Source organism: Pongo pygmaeus, chromosome 20, assembly GCF_028885625.2.
Source record: "Pongo pygmaeus isolate AG05252 chromosome 20, NHGRI_mPonPyg2-v2.0_pri, whole genome shotgun sequence".
NCBI classification, from domain to species: Eukaryota; Metazoa; Chordata; class Mammalia; order Primates; family Hominidae; genus Pongo; species Pongo pygmaeus.
Window position 1 is genome coordinate 30,209,685 of NC_072393.2, and position 15,761 is coordinate 30,225,445.

Below are 15,761 nucleotides of genomic sequence, written 5' to 3' on the forward strand. Positions count from 1 at the left end.
GCAGTTTGGAAAGAGTCTCTTTGCAGCATCTGCAAGTGGTTATTTGGAGCCCTTTCAGGCTTTCGTTGGAAACGGGAATATCTTCCCATAAAAACTAAACAGAAGCGTTCTGTGAAACTGCTTTGTGTAGTATGAATCCAACTCACAGAGTTGAACACTTCTTTTGAAAGAGCAGTTTTGAAACACTCTTTTTGTAGAATCTGCAAGTGTTCATTTGGAGCGCTTTGAGGCCTATGGTGGAAAAGGAAATATCTTCACTTGTAAACCAGGCAGAAGCATTCTCAGAAACCTCTTTATGATGTGTGCATTCAACTCGGAGAGAGAAGCCTTCCTTTTGATAGAGCAGTTTTGAAACTCTGTTTTTGCAGCATCTGCAAGTGGATATTTGGAGCCCCTTCAGGCCTTCGTTGGAAACGGGAATATCTTCCCATAAAAACTAAACAGAAGCGTTCTGTGAAACTGCTTTGTGTAGTATGAATCCAACTCACAGAGTTGAACACTTCTTTTCAAAGAGCAGTTTTGAAACACTCTTTTTGTAGAATCTGCAAGTGTTCATTTGGAGCGTTTTGAGGCCTATGGTGGAAAAGGAAATATCTTCACATAAAACCTAGACAGAAGCATTCTTTGAAACTTCTTTATGATGTGTGCCTTCACCTCACAGAGTTGAACCTTCCTTTTCATGGAGCAGTTTGGAAAGAGTCTCTTTGCAGCATCTGCAAGTGGATATTTGGAGCCCTTTCAGGCCTTCGTTGGAAACGGGAATATCTTCCCATAAAAACTAAACAGAAGCGTTCTGTGAAACTGCTTTGTGTAGTATGAATCCAACTCACAGAGTTGAACACTTCTTTTGAAAGAGCAGTTTTGAAACACTCTTTTTGTAGAATCTGCAAGTGTTCATTTGGAGCGCTTTGAGGCCTATGGTGGAAAAGGAAATATCTTCACTTGTAAACCAGGCAGAAGCATTCTCAGAAACCTCTTTATGATGTGTGCATTCAACTCGGAGAGACAAGCCTTCCTTTTGATAGAGCAGTTTTGAAACTCTGTTTTTGCAGCATCTGCAAGTGGATATTTGGAGCCCCTTCAGGCCTTCGTTGGAAACGGGAATATCTTCCCATAAAAACTAAACAGAAGCGTTCTGTGAAACTGCTTTGTGTAGTATGAATCCAACTCACAGAGTTGAACACTTCTTTTCAAAGAGCAGTTTTGAAACACTCTTTTTGTAGAATCTGCAAGTGTTCATTTGGAGCGTTTTGAGGCCTATGGTTGAAAAGGAAATATCTTCACATAAAACCTAGACAGAAGCATTCTTTGAAACTTCTTTATGATGTGTGCCTTCACCTCACAGAGTTGAACCTTCCTTTTCATGGAGCAGTTTGGAAAGAGTCTCTTTGCAGCATCTGCAAGTGGATATTTGGAGCCCTTTCAGGCTTTCGTTGGAAACGGGAATATCTTCCCATAAAAACTAAACAGAAGCGTTCTGTGAAACTGCTTTGTGTAGTATGAATCCAACTCACAGAGTTGAACACTTCTTTTGAAAGAGCAGTTTTGAAACACTCTTGTTGTAGAATCTGCAAGTGTTCATTTGGAGCGCTTTGAGGCCTATGGTGGAAAAGGAAATATCTGCACTTGTAAACCAGGCAGAAGCATTCTCAGAAACCTCTTTATGATGTGTGCATTCAACTCGGAGAGAGAAGCCTTCCTTTTGATAGAGCAGTTTTGAAACTCTGTTTTTGCAGCATCTGCAAGTGGATATTTGGAGCCCCTTCAGGCCTTCGTTGGAAACGGGAATATCTTCCCATAAAAACTAAACAGAAGCGTTCTGTGAAACTGCTTTGTGTAGTATGAATCCAACTCACAGAGTTGAACACTTCTTTTCAAAGAGCAGTTTTGAAACACTCTTTTTGTAGAATCTGCAAGTGTTCATTTGGAGCGTTTTGAGGCCTACGGTGGAAAAGGAAATATGTTCACATAAAACCTAGACAGAAGCATTCTTTGAAACTTCTTTATGATGTGTGCCTTCACCTCACAGAGTTGAACCTTCCTTTTCATGGAGCAGTTTGGAAAGAGTCTCTTTGCAGCATCTGCAAGTGGATATTTGGAGCCCTTTCAGGCCTTCGTTGGAAACGGGAATATCTTCCCATAAAAACTAAACAGAAGCGTTCTGTGAAACTGCTTTGTGTAGTATGAATCCAACTCACAGAGTTGAACACTTCTTTTGAAAGAGTAGTTTGGAAACACTCTTTTTGTAGAATCTGCAAGTGTTCATTTGGAGTGCTTTGAGGCCTATGGTGGAAAAGGAAATATCTTCACATAAAACCTAGACAGAAGCATTCTTTGAAACTTCTTTATGATGTGTGCATTCAACTCACAGAGTTGAACCTTCCTTTTCATGGAGAGGTTTGGAAAGAGTCTTTTTGCAGCATCTGCAAGTGGATATTTGGAGCTCTTTCAGGCCTTCGTTAGAAACGGGAATATCTTCCCATAAAAACTGGACAGAAGCATTCTCACAAACTGCTTTGTGATGTGTGTGTTTAACTCACATAGTTGAACCTTTCCTTTGCTAGAGCAGTTATGAAACACTCTTTTTGTAGAATCTGCAAGTGTTCATTTGGAGCGATTTGAGGCCTATGGTGGAAAAGGAAATATCTTCACTTGTAAACCAGGCAGAAGCATTCTCAGAAACCTCTTTATGATGTGTGCATTCAACTCGGAGAGAGAAGCCTTCCTTTTGATAGAGCAGTTTTGAAACTCTGTTTTTGCAGCATCTGCAAGTGGATATTTGGAGCCCCTTCAGGCCTTCGTTGGAAACGGGAATATCTTCCCATGAAAACTAAACAGAAGCGTTCTGTGAAACTGCTTTGTGTAGTATGAATCCAACTCACAGAGTTGAACACTTCTTTTGAAAGAGCAGTTTTGAAACACTCTTTTTGTAGAATCTGCAAGTGTTCATTTGGAGCGCTTTGAGGCCTATGGTGGAAAAGGAAATATCTTCACTTGTAAACCAGGCAGAAGCATTCTCAGAAACCTCTTTATGATGTGTGCATTCAACTCGGAGAGAGAAGCCTTCCTTTTGATAGAGCAGTTTTGAAACTCTGTTTTTGCAGCATCTGCAAGTGGATATTTGGAGCCCCTTCAGGCCTTCGTTGGAAACGGGAATATCTTCCCATAAAAACTAAACAGAAGCGTTCTGTGAAACTGCTTTGTGTAGTATGAATCCAACTCACAGAGTTGAACACTTCTTTTCAAAGAGCAGTTTTGAAACACTCTTTTTGTAGAATCTGCAAGTGTTCCTTTGGAGCGTTTTGAGGCCTATGGTTGAAAAGGAAATATCTTCACATAAAACCTAGACAGAAGCATTCTTTGAAACTTCTTTATGATGTGTGCCTTCACCTCACAGAGTTGAACCTTCCTTTTCATGGAGCAGTTTGGAAAGAGTCTCTTTGCAGCATCTGCAAGTGGATATTTGGAGCCCTTTCAGGCTTTCGTTGGAAACGGGAATATCTTCCCATAAAAACTAAACAGAAGCGTTCTGTGAAACTGCTTTGTGTAGTATGAATCCAACTCACAGAGTTGAACACTTCTTTTGAAAGAGCAGTTTTGAAACACTCTTGTTGTAGAATCTGCAAGTGTTCATTTGGAGCGCTTTGAGGCCTATGGTGGAAAAGGAAATATCTGCACTTGTAAACCAGGCAGAAGCATTCTCAGAAACCTCTTTATGATGTGTGCATTCAACTCGGAGAGAGAAGCCTTCCTTTTGATAGAGCAGTTTTGAAACTCTGTTTTTGCAGCATCTGCAAGTGGATATTTGGAGCCCCTTCAGGCCTTCGTTGGAAACGGGAATATCTTCCCATAAAAACTAAACAGAAGCGTTCTGTGAAACTGCTTTGTGTAGTATGAATCCAACTCACAGAGTTGAACACTTCTTTTCAAAGAGCAGTTTTGAAACACTCTTTTTGTAGAATCTGCAAGTGTTCATTTGGAGCGTTTTGAGGCCTACGGTGGAAAAGGAAATATGTTCACATAAAACCTAGACAGAAGCATTCTTTGAAACTTCTTTATGATGTGTGCCTTCACCTCACAGAGTTGAACCTTCCTTTTCATGGAGCAGTTTGGAAAGAGTCTCTTTGCAGCATCTGCAAGTGGATATTTGGAGCCCTTTCAGGCCTTCGTTGGAAACGGGAATATCTTCCCATAAAAACTAAACAGAAGCGTTCTGTGAAACTGCTTTGTGTAGTATGAATCCAACTCACAGAGTTGAACACTTCTTTTGAAAGAGTAGTTTGGAAACACTCTTTTTGTAGAATCTGCAAGTGTTCATTTGGAGTGCTTTGAGGCCTATGGTGGAAAAGGAAATATCTTCACATAAAACCTAGACAGAAGCATTCTTTGAAACTTCTTTATGATGTGTGCATTCAACTCACAGAGTTGAACCTTCCTTTTCATGGAGAGGTTTGGAAAGAGTCTTTTTGCAGCATCTGCAAGTGGATATTTGGAGCTCTTTCAGGCCTTCGTTAGAAACGGGAATATCTTCCCATAAAAACTGGACAGAAGCATTCTCACAAACTGCTTTGTGATGTGTGTGTTTAACTCACATAGTTGAACCTTTCCTTTGCTAGAGCAGTTATGAAACACTCTTTTTGTAGAATCTGCAAGTGTTCATTTGGAGCGATTTGAGGCCTATGGTGGAAAAGGAAATATCTTCACTTGTAAACCAGGCAGAAGCATTCTCAGAAACCTCTTTATGATGTGTGCATTCAACTCGGAGAGAGAAGCCTTCCTTTTGATAGAGCAGTTTTGAAACTCTGTTTTTGCAGCATCTGCAAGTGGATATTTGGAGCCCCTTCAGGCCTTCGTTGGAAACGGGAATATCTTCCCATGAAAACTAAACAGAAGCGTTCTGTGAAACTGCTTTGTGTAGTATGAATCCAACTCACAGAGTTGAACACTTCTTTTGAAAGAGCAGTTTTGAAACACTCTTTTTGTAGAATCTGCAAGTGTTCATTTGGAGCGCTTTGAGGCCTATGGTGGAAAAGGAAATATCTTCACTTGTAAACCAGGCAGAAGCATTCTCAGAAACCTCTTTATGATGTGTGCATTCAACTCGGAGAGAGAAGCCTTCCTTTTGATAGAGCAGTTTTGAAACTCTGTTTTTGCAGCATCTGCAAGTGGATATTTGGAGCCCCTTCAGGCCTTCGTTGGAAACGGGAATATCTTCCCATAAAAACTAAACAGAAGCGTTCTGTGAAACTGCTTTGTGTAGTATGAATCCAACTCACAGAGTTGAACACTTCTTTTCAAAGAGCAGTTTTGAAACACTCTTTTTGTAGAATCTGCAAGTGTTCCTTTGGAGCGTTTTGAGGCCTATGGTTGAAAAGGAAATATCTTCACATAAAACCTAGACAGAAGCATTCTTTGAAACTTCTTTATGATGTGTGCCTTCACCTCACAGAGTTGAACCTTCCTTTTCATGGAGCAGTTTGGAAAGAGTCTCTTTGCAGCATCTGCAAGTGGATATTTGGAGCCCTTTCAGGCTTTCGTTGGAAACGGGAATATCTTCCCATAAAAACTAAACAGAAGCGTTCTGTGAAACTGCTTTGTGTAGTATGAATCCAACTCACAGAGTTGAACACTTCTTTTGAAAGAGCAGTTTTGAAACACTCTTGTTGTAGAATCTGCAAGTGTTCATTTGGAGCGCTTTGAGGCCTATGGTGGAAAAGGAAATATCTGCACTTGTAAACCAGGCAGAAGCATTCTCAGAAACCTCTTTATGATGTGTGCATTCAACTCGGAGAGAGAAGCCTTCCTTTTGATAGAGCGGTTTTGAAACTCTGTTTTTGCAGCATCTGCAAGTGGATATTTGGAGCCCCTTCAGGCCTTCGTTGGAAACGGGAATATCTTCCCATAAAAACTAAACAGAAGCGTTCTGTGAAACTGCTTTGTGTAGTATGAATCCAACTCACAGAGTTGAACACTTCTTTTCAAAGAGCAGTTTTGAAACACTCTTTTTGTAGAATCTGCAAGTGTTCATTTGGAGCGTTTTGAGGCCTACGGTGGAAAAGGAAATATGTTCACATAAAACCTAGACAGAAGCATTCTTTGAAACTTCTTTATGATGTGTGCCTTCACCTCACAGAGTTGAACCTTCCTTTTCATGGAGCAGTTTGGAAAGAGTCTCTTTGCAGCATCTGCAAGTGGATATTTGGAGCCCTTTCAGGCCTTCGTTGGAAACGGGAATATCTTCCCATAAAAACTAAACAGAAGCGTTCTGTGAAACTGCTTTGTGTAGTATGAATCCAACTCACAGAGTTGAACACTTCTTTTGAAAGAGTAGTTTGGAAACACTCTTTTTGTAGAATCTGCAAGTGTTCATTTGGAGTGCTTTGAGGCCTATGGTGGAAAAGGAAATATCTTCACATAAAACCTAGACAGAAGCATTCTTTGAAACTTCTTTATGATGTGTGCATTCAACTCACAGAGTTGAACCTTCCTTTTCATGGAGAGGTTTGGAAAGAGTCTTTTTGCAGCATCTGCAAGTGGATATTTGGAGCTCTTTCAGGCCTTCGTTAGAAACGGGAATATCTTCCCATAAAAACTGGACAGAAGCATTCTCACAAACTGCTTTGTGATGTGTGTGTTTAACTCACATAGTTGAACCTTTCCTTTGCTAGAGCAGTTATGAAACACTCTTTTTGTAGAATCTGCAAGTGTTCATTTGGAGCGATTTGAGGCCTATGGTGGAAAAGGAAATATCTTCACTTGTAAACCAGGCAGAAGCATTCTCAGAAACCTCTTTATGATGTGTGCATTCAACTCGGAGAGAGAAGCCTTCCTTTTGATAGAGCAGTTTTGAAACTCTGTTTTTGCAGCATCTGCAAGTGGATATTTGGAGCCCCTTCAGGCCTTCGTTGGAAACGGGAATATCTTCCCATGAAAACTAAACAGAAGCGTTCTGTGAAACTGCTTTGTGTAGTATGAATCCAACTCACAGAGTTGAACACTTCTTTTGAAAGAGCAGTTTTGAAACACTCTTTTTGTAGAATCTGCAAGTGTTCATTTGGAGCGCTTTGAGGCCTATGGTGGAAAAGGAAATATCTTCACTTGTAAACCAGGCAGAAGCATTCTCAGAAACCTCTTTATGATGTGTGCATTCAACTCGGAGAGAGAAGCCTTCCTTTTGATAGAGCAGTTTTGAAACTCTGTTTTTGCAGCATCTGCAAGTGGATATTTGGAGCCCCTTCAGGCCTTCGTTGGAAACGGGAATATCTTCCCATAAAAACTAAACAGAAGCGTTCTGTGAAACTGCTTTGTGTAGTATGAATCCAACTCACAGAGTTGAACACTTCTTTTCAAAGAGCAGTTTTGAAACACTCTCTTTGTAGAATCTGCAAGTGTTCATTTGGAGCGCTTTGAGGCCTATGGTGGAAAAGGAAATATCTTCACATAAAACCTAGACAGAAGCATTCTTTGAAACTTTTTTATGATGTGTGCCTTCAACTCACAGAGTTGAACCTTCCTTTTCATGGAGCAGTTTGGAAAGAGTCTTTTTGCAGCATCTGCAAGTGGATATTTGGAGCCCCTTCAGGCCTTCGTTGGAAACGGGAATATCTTCCCATAAAAACTAAACAGAAGCGTTCTGTGAAACTGCTTTGTGTACTATGAATCCAACTCACAGAGTTGAACACTTCTTTTGAAAGAGCAGTTTTGAAACACTCTTTTTGTAGAATCTGCAAGTTTTCATTTGGAGTGCTTTGAGGCCTATGGTGGAAAAGGAAATATCTTCACATAAAACCTAGACAGAAGCATTCTTTGAAACTTCTTTATGATGTGTGCATTCAACTCACAGAGTTGAACCTTCCTTTTCATGGAGAGGTTTGGAAAGAGTCTTTTTGCAGCATCTGCAAGTGGATATTTGGAGCTCTTTCAGGTCTTCGTTAGAAACGGGAATATCTTCCCATAAAAACTGGACAGAAGCATTCTCACAAACTGCTTTGTGATGTGTGTGTTTAACTCACATAGTTGAACCTTTCCTTTGCTAGAGCAGTTTTGAAACACTCTTTTTGTAGAATCTGCAAGTGTTCATTTGGAGCGCTTTGAGGCCTATGGTGGAAAAGGAAATATCTTCACTTGTAAACCAGGCAGAAGCATTCTCAGAAACCTCTTTATGATGTGTGCATTCAACTCGGAGAGAGAAGCCTTCCTTTTGATAGAGCAGTTTTGAAACTCTGTTTTTGCAGCATCTGCAAGTGGATATTTGGAGCCCCTTCAGGCCTTCGTTGGAAACGGGAATATCTTCCCATAAAAACTAAACAGAAGCGTACTGTGAAACTGCTTTGTGTAGGATGAATCCAACTCACAGAGTTGAACACTTCTTTTCAAAGAGCAGTTTTGAAACACTCTTTTTGTAGAATCTGCAAGTGTTCATTTGGAGCGTTTTGAGGCCTATGGTGGAAAAGGAAATATCTTCACATAAAACCTAGACAGAAGCATTCTTTGAAACTTCTTTATGATATGTGCCTTCACCTCACAGAGTTGAACCTTCCTTTTCATGGAGCAGTTTGGAAAGAGTCTTTTTGCAGCATCTGCAAGTGGATATTTGGAGCTCTTTCAGGTCTTCGTTAGAAACGGGAATATCTTCCCATAAAAACTGGACAGAAGCATTCTCACAAACTGCTTTGTGATGTGTGTGTTTAACTCACATAGTTGAACCTTTCCTTTGCTAGAGCAGTTTTGAAACACTCTTTTTGTAGAATCTGCAAGTGTTCATTTGGAGCGCTTTGAGGCCTATGGTGGAAAAGGAAATATCTTCACTTGTAAACCAGGCAGAAGCATTCTCAGAAACCTCTTTATGATGTGTGCATTCAACTCGGAGAGAGAAGCCTTCCTTTTGATAGAGCAGTTTTGAAACTCTGTTTTTGCAGCATCTGCAAGTGGATATTTGGAGCCCCTTCAGGCCTTCGTTGGAAACGGGAATATCTTCCCATAAAAACTAAACAGAAGCGTACTGTGAAACTGCTTTGTGTAGGATGAATCCAACTCACAGAGTTGAACACTTCTTTTCAAAGAGCAGTTTTGAAACACTCTTTTTGTAGAATCTGCAAGTGTTCATTTGGAGCGTTTTGAGGCCTATGGTGGAAAAGGAAATATCTTCACATAAAACCTAGACAGAAGCATTCTTTGAAACTTCTTTATGATATGTGCCTTCACCTCACAGAGTTGAACCTTCCTTTTCATGGAGCAGTTTGGAAAGAGTCTCTTTGCAGCATCTGCAAGTGGATATTTGGAGCCGTTTCAGGCCTTCGTTGGAAACGGGAATATCTTCCCATAAAAACTAAACAGAAGCGTTCTGTGAAACTGCTTTGTGTACTATGAATCCAACTCACAGAGTTGAACACTTCTTTTGAAAGAGCAGTTTTGAAACACTCTTTTCGTAGAATCTGCAAGTGTTCATTTGGAGCGCTTTGAGGCCTATGGTGGAAAAGGAAACATCTTCACTTGTAAACCAGGCAGAAGCATTCTCAGAAACCTCTTTATGATGTGTGCATTCAACTCGGAGAGAGAAGCCTTCCTTTTGATAGAGCAGTTTTGAAACTCTGTTTTTGCAGCATCTGCAAGTGGATATTTGGAGCCCCTTCAGGCCTTCGTTGGAAACGGGAATATCTTCCCATAAAAACTAAACAGAAGCGTTCTGTGAAACTGCTTTGTGTAGTATGAATCCAACTCACAGAGTTGAACACTTCTTTTCAAAGAGCAGTTTTGAAACACTCTTTTTGTAGAATCTGCAAGTTTTCATTTGGAGCGTTTTGAGGCCTATGGTGGAAAAGGAAATATCTTCACATAAAACCTAGACAGAAGCATTCTTTGAAACTTCTTTATGATGTGTGCCTTCACCTCACAGAGTTGAACCTTCCTTTTCATGGAGCAGTTTGGAAAGAGTCTCTTTGCAGCATCTGCAAGTGGATATTTGGAGCCCTTTCAGGCCTTCGTTGGAAACGGGAATATCTTCCCATAAAAATTAAACAGAAGTGTTCTGTGAAACTGCTTTGTGTAGTATGAATCCAACTCACAGAGTTCAACACTTCTTTTCAAAGAGCAGTTTTGAAACACTCTCTTTGTAGAATCTGCAAGTGTTCATTTGGAGCGCTTTGAGGCCTATGGTGGAAAAGGAAATATCTTCACTTGTAAACCAGGCAGAAGCATTCTCAGAAACCTCTTTATGATGTGTGCATTCAACTCGGAGAGAGAAGCCTTCCTTTTGATAGAGCAGTTTTGAAACTCTGTTTTTGCAGCATCTGCAAGTGGATATTTGGAGCCCCTTCAGGCCTTCGTTGGAAACGGGAATATCTTCCCATAAAAACTAAACAGAAGCGTTCTGTGAAACTGCTTTGTGTAGTATGAATCCAACTCACAGAGTTGAACACTTCTTTTCAAAGAGCAGTTTTGAAACACTCTTTTTGTAGAATCTGCAAGTGTTCATTTGGAGCGCTTTGAGGCCTATGGTGGAAAAGGAAATATCTTCACTTGTAAACCAGGCAGAAGCATTCTCAGAAACCTCTTTATGATGTGTGCATTCAACTCGGAGAGAGAAGCCTTCCTTTTGATAGAGCAGTTTTGAAACTCTGTTTTTGCAGCATCTGCAAGTGGATATTTGGAGCCCCTTCAGGCCTTCGTTGGAAACGGGAATATCTTCCCATAAAAACTAAACAGAAGCGTTCTGTGAAACTGCTTTGTGTAGTATGGATCCAACTCACAGAGTTCAACACTTCTTTTCAAAGAGCAGTTTTGAAACACTCTTTTTGTAGAATCTGCAAGTGTTCATTTGGAGCGTTTTGAGGCCTATGGTGGAAAAGGAAATATCTTCACATAAAACCTAGACAGAAGCATTCTTTGAAACTTCTTTATGATGTGTGCCTTCACCTCACAGAGTTCAACCTTCCTTTTCATGGAGCAGTTTGGAAAGAGTCTCTTTGCAGCATCTGCAAGTGCATATTTGGAGCCCATTCAGGCCTTCGTTGGAAACGGGAATATCTTCCCATAAAAACTAAACAGAAGCGTTCTGTGAAACTGCTTTGTGTAGTATGAATCCAACTCACAGAGTTCAACACTTCTTTTCAAAGAGCAGTTTTGAAACACTCTTTTTGTAGAATCTGCAAGTGTTCATTTGGAGCGCTTTGAGGCCTATGGTGGAAAAGGAAATATCTTCACTTGTAAACCAGGCAGAAGCATTCTCAGAAACCTCTTTATGATGTGGGCATTCAACTCGGAGAGAGAAGCCTTCCTTTTGATAGAGCAGTTTTGAAACTCTGTTTTTGCAGCATCTGCAAGTGGATATTTGGAGCCCCTTAAGGCCTTCGTTGGAAACGGGAATATCTTCCCATAAAAACTAAAGAGAAGCGTTCTGTGAAACTGCTTTGTGTAGTATGAATCCAACTCACAGAGTTGAACACTTCTTTTCAAAGAGCAGTTTTGAAACACTCTTTTTGTAGAATCTGCAAGTTTTCATTTGGAGTGCTTTGAGGCCTATGGTGGAAAAGGAAATATCTTCACATAAAACCTAGACAGAAGCATTCTTTGAAACTTCTTTATGATGTGTGCATTCAACTCACAGAGTTGAACCTTCCTTTTCATGGAGAGGTTTGGAAAGAGTCTTTTTGCAGCATCTGCAAGTGGATATTTGGAGCTCTTTCAGGCCTTCGTTAGAAACGGGAATATCTTCCCATAAAAACTGGACAGAAGCATTCTCACAAACTGCTTTGTGATGTGTGTGTTTAACTCACATAGTTGAACCTTTCCTTTGCTAGAGCAGTTATGAAACACTCTTTTTGTAGAATCTGCAAGTGTTCATTTGGAGCGCTTTGAGGCCTATGGTGGAAAAGAAAATATCTTCACTTGTAAACCAGGCAGAAGCATTCTCAGAAACCTCTTTATGATGTGTGCATTCAACTCGGAGAGAGAAGCCTTCCTTTTGATAGAGCAGTTTTGAAACTCTGTTTTTGCAGCATCTGCAAGTGGATATTTGGAGCCCCTTCAGGCCTTTGTTGGAAACGGGAATATCTTCCCATAAAAACTAAACAGAAGCGTTCTGTGAAACTGCTTTGTGTAGTATGAATCCAACTCACAGAGTTGAACACTTCTTTTCAAAGAGCAGTTTTGAAACACTCTTTTTGTAGAATCTGCAAGTGTTCGTTTGGAGCGCTTTGAGGCCTATGGTGGAAAAGGAAACATCTTCACTTGTAAACCAGGCAGAAGCATTCTCAGAAACCTCTTTATGATGTGTGCATTCAACTCGGAGAGAGAAGCCTTCCTTTTGATAGAGCCGTTTTGAAACTCTGTTTTTGCAGCATCTGCAAGTGGATATTTTGAGCCCCTTCAGGCCTTCGTTGGAAACGAGAATATCTTCCCATAAAAACTAAACAGAAGCGTTCTGTGAAACTGCTTTGTGTAGTATGAATCCAACTCACAGAGTTGAACACTTCTTTTCAAAGAGCAGTTTTGAAACACTCTCTTTGTAGAATCTGCAAGTGTTCATTTGGAGCGCTTTGAGGCCTATGGTGGAAAAGGAAATATCTTCACATAAAACCTAGACAGAAGCATTCTTTGAAACTTTTTTATGATGTGTGCCTTCAACTCACAGAGTTGAACCTTCCTTTTCATGGAGCAGTTTGGAAAGAGTCTTTTTGCAGCATCTGCAAGTGGATATTTGGAGCCCTTTCAGGCCTTCGTTGGAAACGGGAATATCTTCCATAAAAACTAAACAGAAGCGTTCTGTGAAACTGCTTTGTGTAGTATGAATCCAACTCACAGAGTTGAACACTTCTTTTGAAAGAGCAGTTTTGAAACACTCTTTTTGTAGAATCTGCAAGTGTTCATTTGGAGCGCTTTGAGGCCTATGGTGGAAAAGGAAATATCTTCACTTCTAAACCAGGCAGAAGCATTCTCAGAAACCTCTTTATGATGTGTGCATTCAACTCGGAGAGAGAAGCCTTCCTTTTGATAGAGCAGTTTTGAAACTCTGTTTTTGCAGCATCTGCAAGTGGATATTTGGAGCCCCTTCAGGCCTTCGTTGGAAACGGGAATATCTTCCCATAAAAACTAAACAGAAGCGTTCTGTGAAACTGCTTTGTGTAGTATGAATCCAACTCACAGAGTTGAACACTTCTTTTCAAAGAGCAGTTTTGAAACACTCTCTTTGTAGAATCTGCAAGTGTTCATTTGGAGCGCTTTGAGGCCTATGGTGGAAAAGGAAATATCTTCACATAAAACCTAGACAGAAGCATTCTTTGAAACTTTTTTATGATGTGTGCCTTCAACTCACAGAGTTGAACCTTCCTTTTCATGGAGCAGATTGGAAAGAGTCTTTTTGCAGCATCTGCAAGTGGATATTTGGAGCCATTTCGGGCCTTCGTTGGAAACGGGAATATCTTCCCATAAAAACTAAACAGAAGCGTTCTGTGAAACTGCTTTGTGTAGTATGAATCCAACTCACAGAGTTGAACACTTCTATTGAAAGAGCAGTTTTGAAACACTCTTTTTGTAGAATCTGCAAGTTTTCATTTGGAGTGCTTTGAGGCCTATGGTGGAAAAGGAAATATCTTCACATAAAACCTAGACAGAAGCATTCTTTGAAACTTCTTTATGATGTGTGCATTCAACTCACAGAGTTGAACCTTCCTTTTCATGGAGAGGTTTGGAAAGAGTCTTTTTGCAGCATCTGCAAGTGGATATTTGGAGCTCTTTCAGGCCTTCCTTAGAAACGGGAATATCTTCCCATAAAAACTGGACAGAAGCATTCTCACAAACTGCTTTGTGATGTGTGTGTTTAACTCACATAGTTGAACCTTTCCTTTGCTAGAGCAGTTATGAAACACTCTTTTTGTAGGATCTGCAAGTGTTCATTTGGAGCGCTTTGAGGCCTATGGTGGAAAAGGAAATATCTTCACTTGTAAACCAGGCAGAAGCGTTCTCAGAAACCTCTTTATGATGTGTGCATTCAACTCGGAGAGAGAAGCCTTCCTTTTGATAGAGCAGTTTTGAAACTCTGTTTTTGCAGCATCTGCAAGTGGATATTTGGAGCCCCTTCAGGCCTTCGTTGGAAACGGGAATATCTTCCCATAAAAACTAAACAGAAGCGTTCTGTGAAACTGCTTTGTGTAGTATGAATCCAACTCACAGAGTTGAACACTTCTTTTCAAAGAGCAGTTTTGAAACACTCTTTTTGTAGAATCTGCAAGTGTTCATTTGGAGCGTTTTGAGGCCTATGGTGGAAAAGGAAATATCTTCACATAAAACCTAGACAGAAGCATTCTTTGAAACTTCTTTATGATGTGTGCCTTCACCTCACAGAGTTGAACCTTCCTTTTCATGGAGCAGTTTGGAAAGAGTCTCTTTGCAGCATCTGCAAGTGGATATTTGGAGCCCTTTCAGGCCTTCGTTGGAAACGGGAATATCTTCCCATAAAAACTAAACAGAAGCGTTCTGTGAAACTGCTTTGTGTAGTATGAATCCAACTCACAGAGTTGAACACTTCTTTTGAAAGAGCAGTTTTGAAACACTCTTTTTGTAGAATCTGCAAGTGTTCATTTGGAGCGCTTTGAGGCCTATGGTGGAAAAGGAAATATCTTCACTTGTAAACCAGGCAGAAGCATTCTCAGAAACCTCTTTATGATGTGTGCATTCAACTCGGAGAGACAAGCCTTCCTTTTGATAGAGCAGTTTTGAAACTCTGTTTTTGCAGCATCTGCAAGTGGATATTTGGAGCCCCTTCAGGCCTTCGTTGGAAACGGGAATATCTTCCCATAAAAACTAAACAGAAGCGTTCTGTGAAACTGCTTTGTGTAGTATGAATCCAACTCACAGAGTTGAACACTTCTTTTCAAAGAGCAGTTTTGAAACACTCTTTTTGTAGAATCTGCAAGTGTTCATTTGGAGCGTTTTGAGGCCTATGGTTGAAAAGGAAATATCTTCACATAAAACCTAGACAGAAGCATTCTTTGAAACTTCTTTATGATGTGTGCCTTCACCTCACAGAGTTGAACCTTCCTTTTCATGGAGCAGTTTGGAAAGAGTCTCTTTGCAGCATCTGCAAGTGGATATTTGGAGCCCTTTCAGGCTTTCGTTGGAAACGGGAATATCTTCCCATAAAAACTAAACAGAAGCGTTCTGTGAAACTGCTTTGTGTAGTATGAATCCAACTCACAGAGTTGAACACTTCTTTTGAAAGAGCAGTTTTGAAACACTCTTGTTGTAGAATCTGCAAGTGTTCATTTGGAGCGCTTTGAGGCCTATGGTGGAAAAGGAAATATCTGCACTTGTAAACCAGGCAGAAGCATTCTCAGAAACCTCTTTATGATGTGTGCATTCAACTCGGAGAGAGAAGCCTTCCTTTTGATAGAGCAGTTTTGAAACTCTGTTTTTGCAGCATCTGCAAGTGGATATTTTGAGCCCCTTCAGGCCTTCGTTGGAAACGGGAATATCTTCCCATAAAAACTAAACAGAAGCGTTCTGTGAAACTGCTTTGTGTAGTATGAATCCAACTCACAGAGTTGAACACTTCTTTTCAAAGAGCAGTTTTGAAACACTCTTTTTGTAGAATCTGCAAGTGTTCATTTGGAGCGTTTTGAGGCCTACGGTGGAAAAGGAAATATGTTCACATAAAACCTAGACAGAAGCATTCTTTGAAACTTCTTTATGATGTGTGCCTTCACCTCACAGAGTTGAACCTTCCTTTTCATGGAGCAGTTTGGAAAGAGTCTCTTTGCAGCATC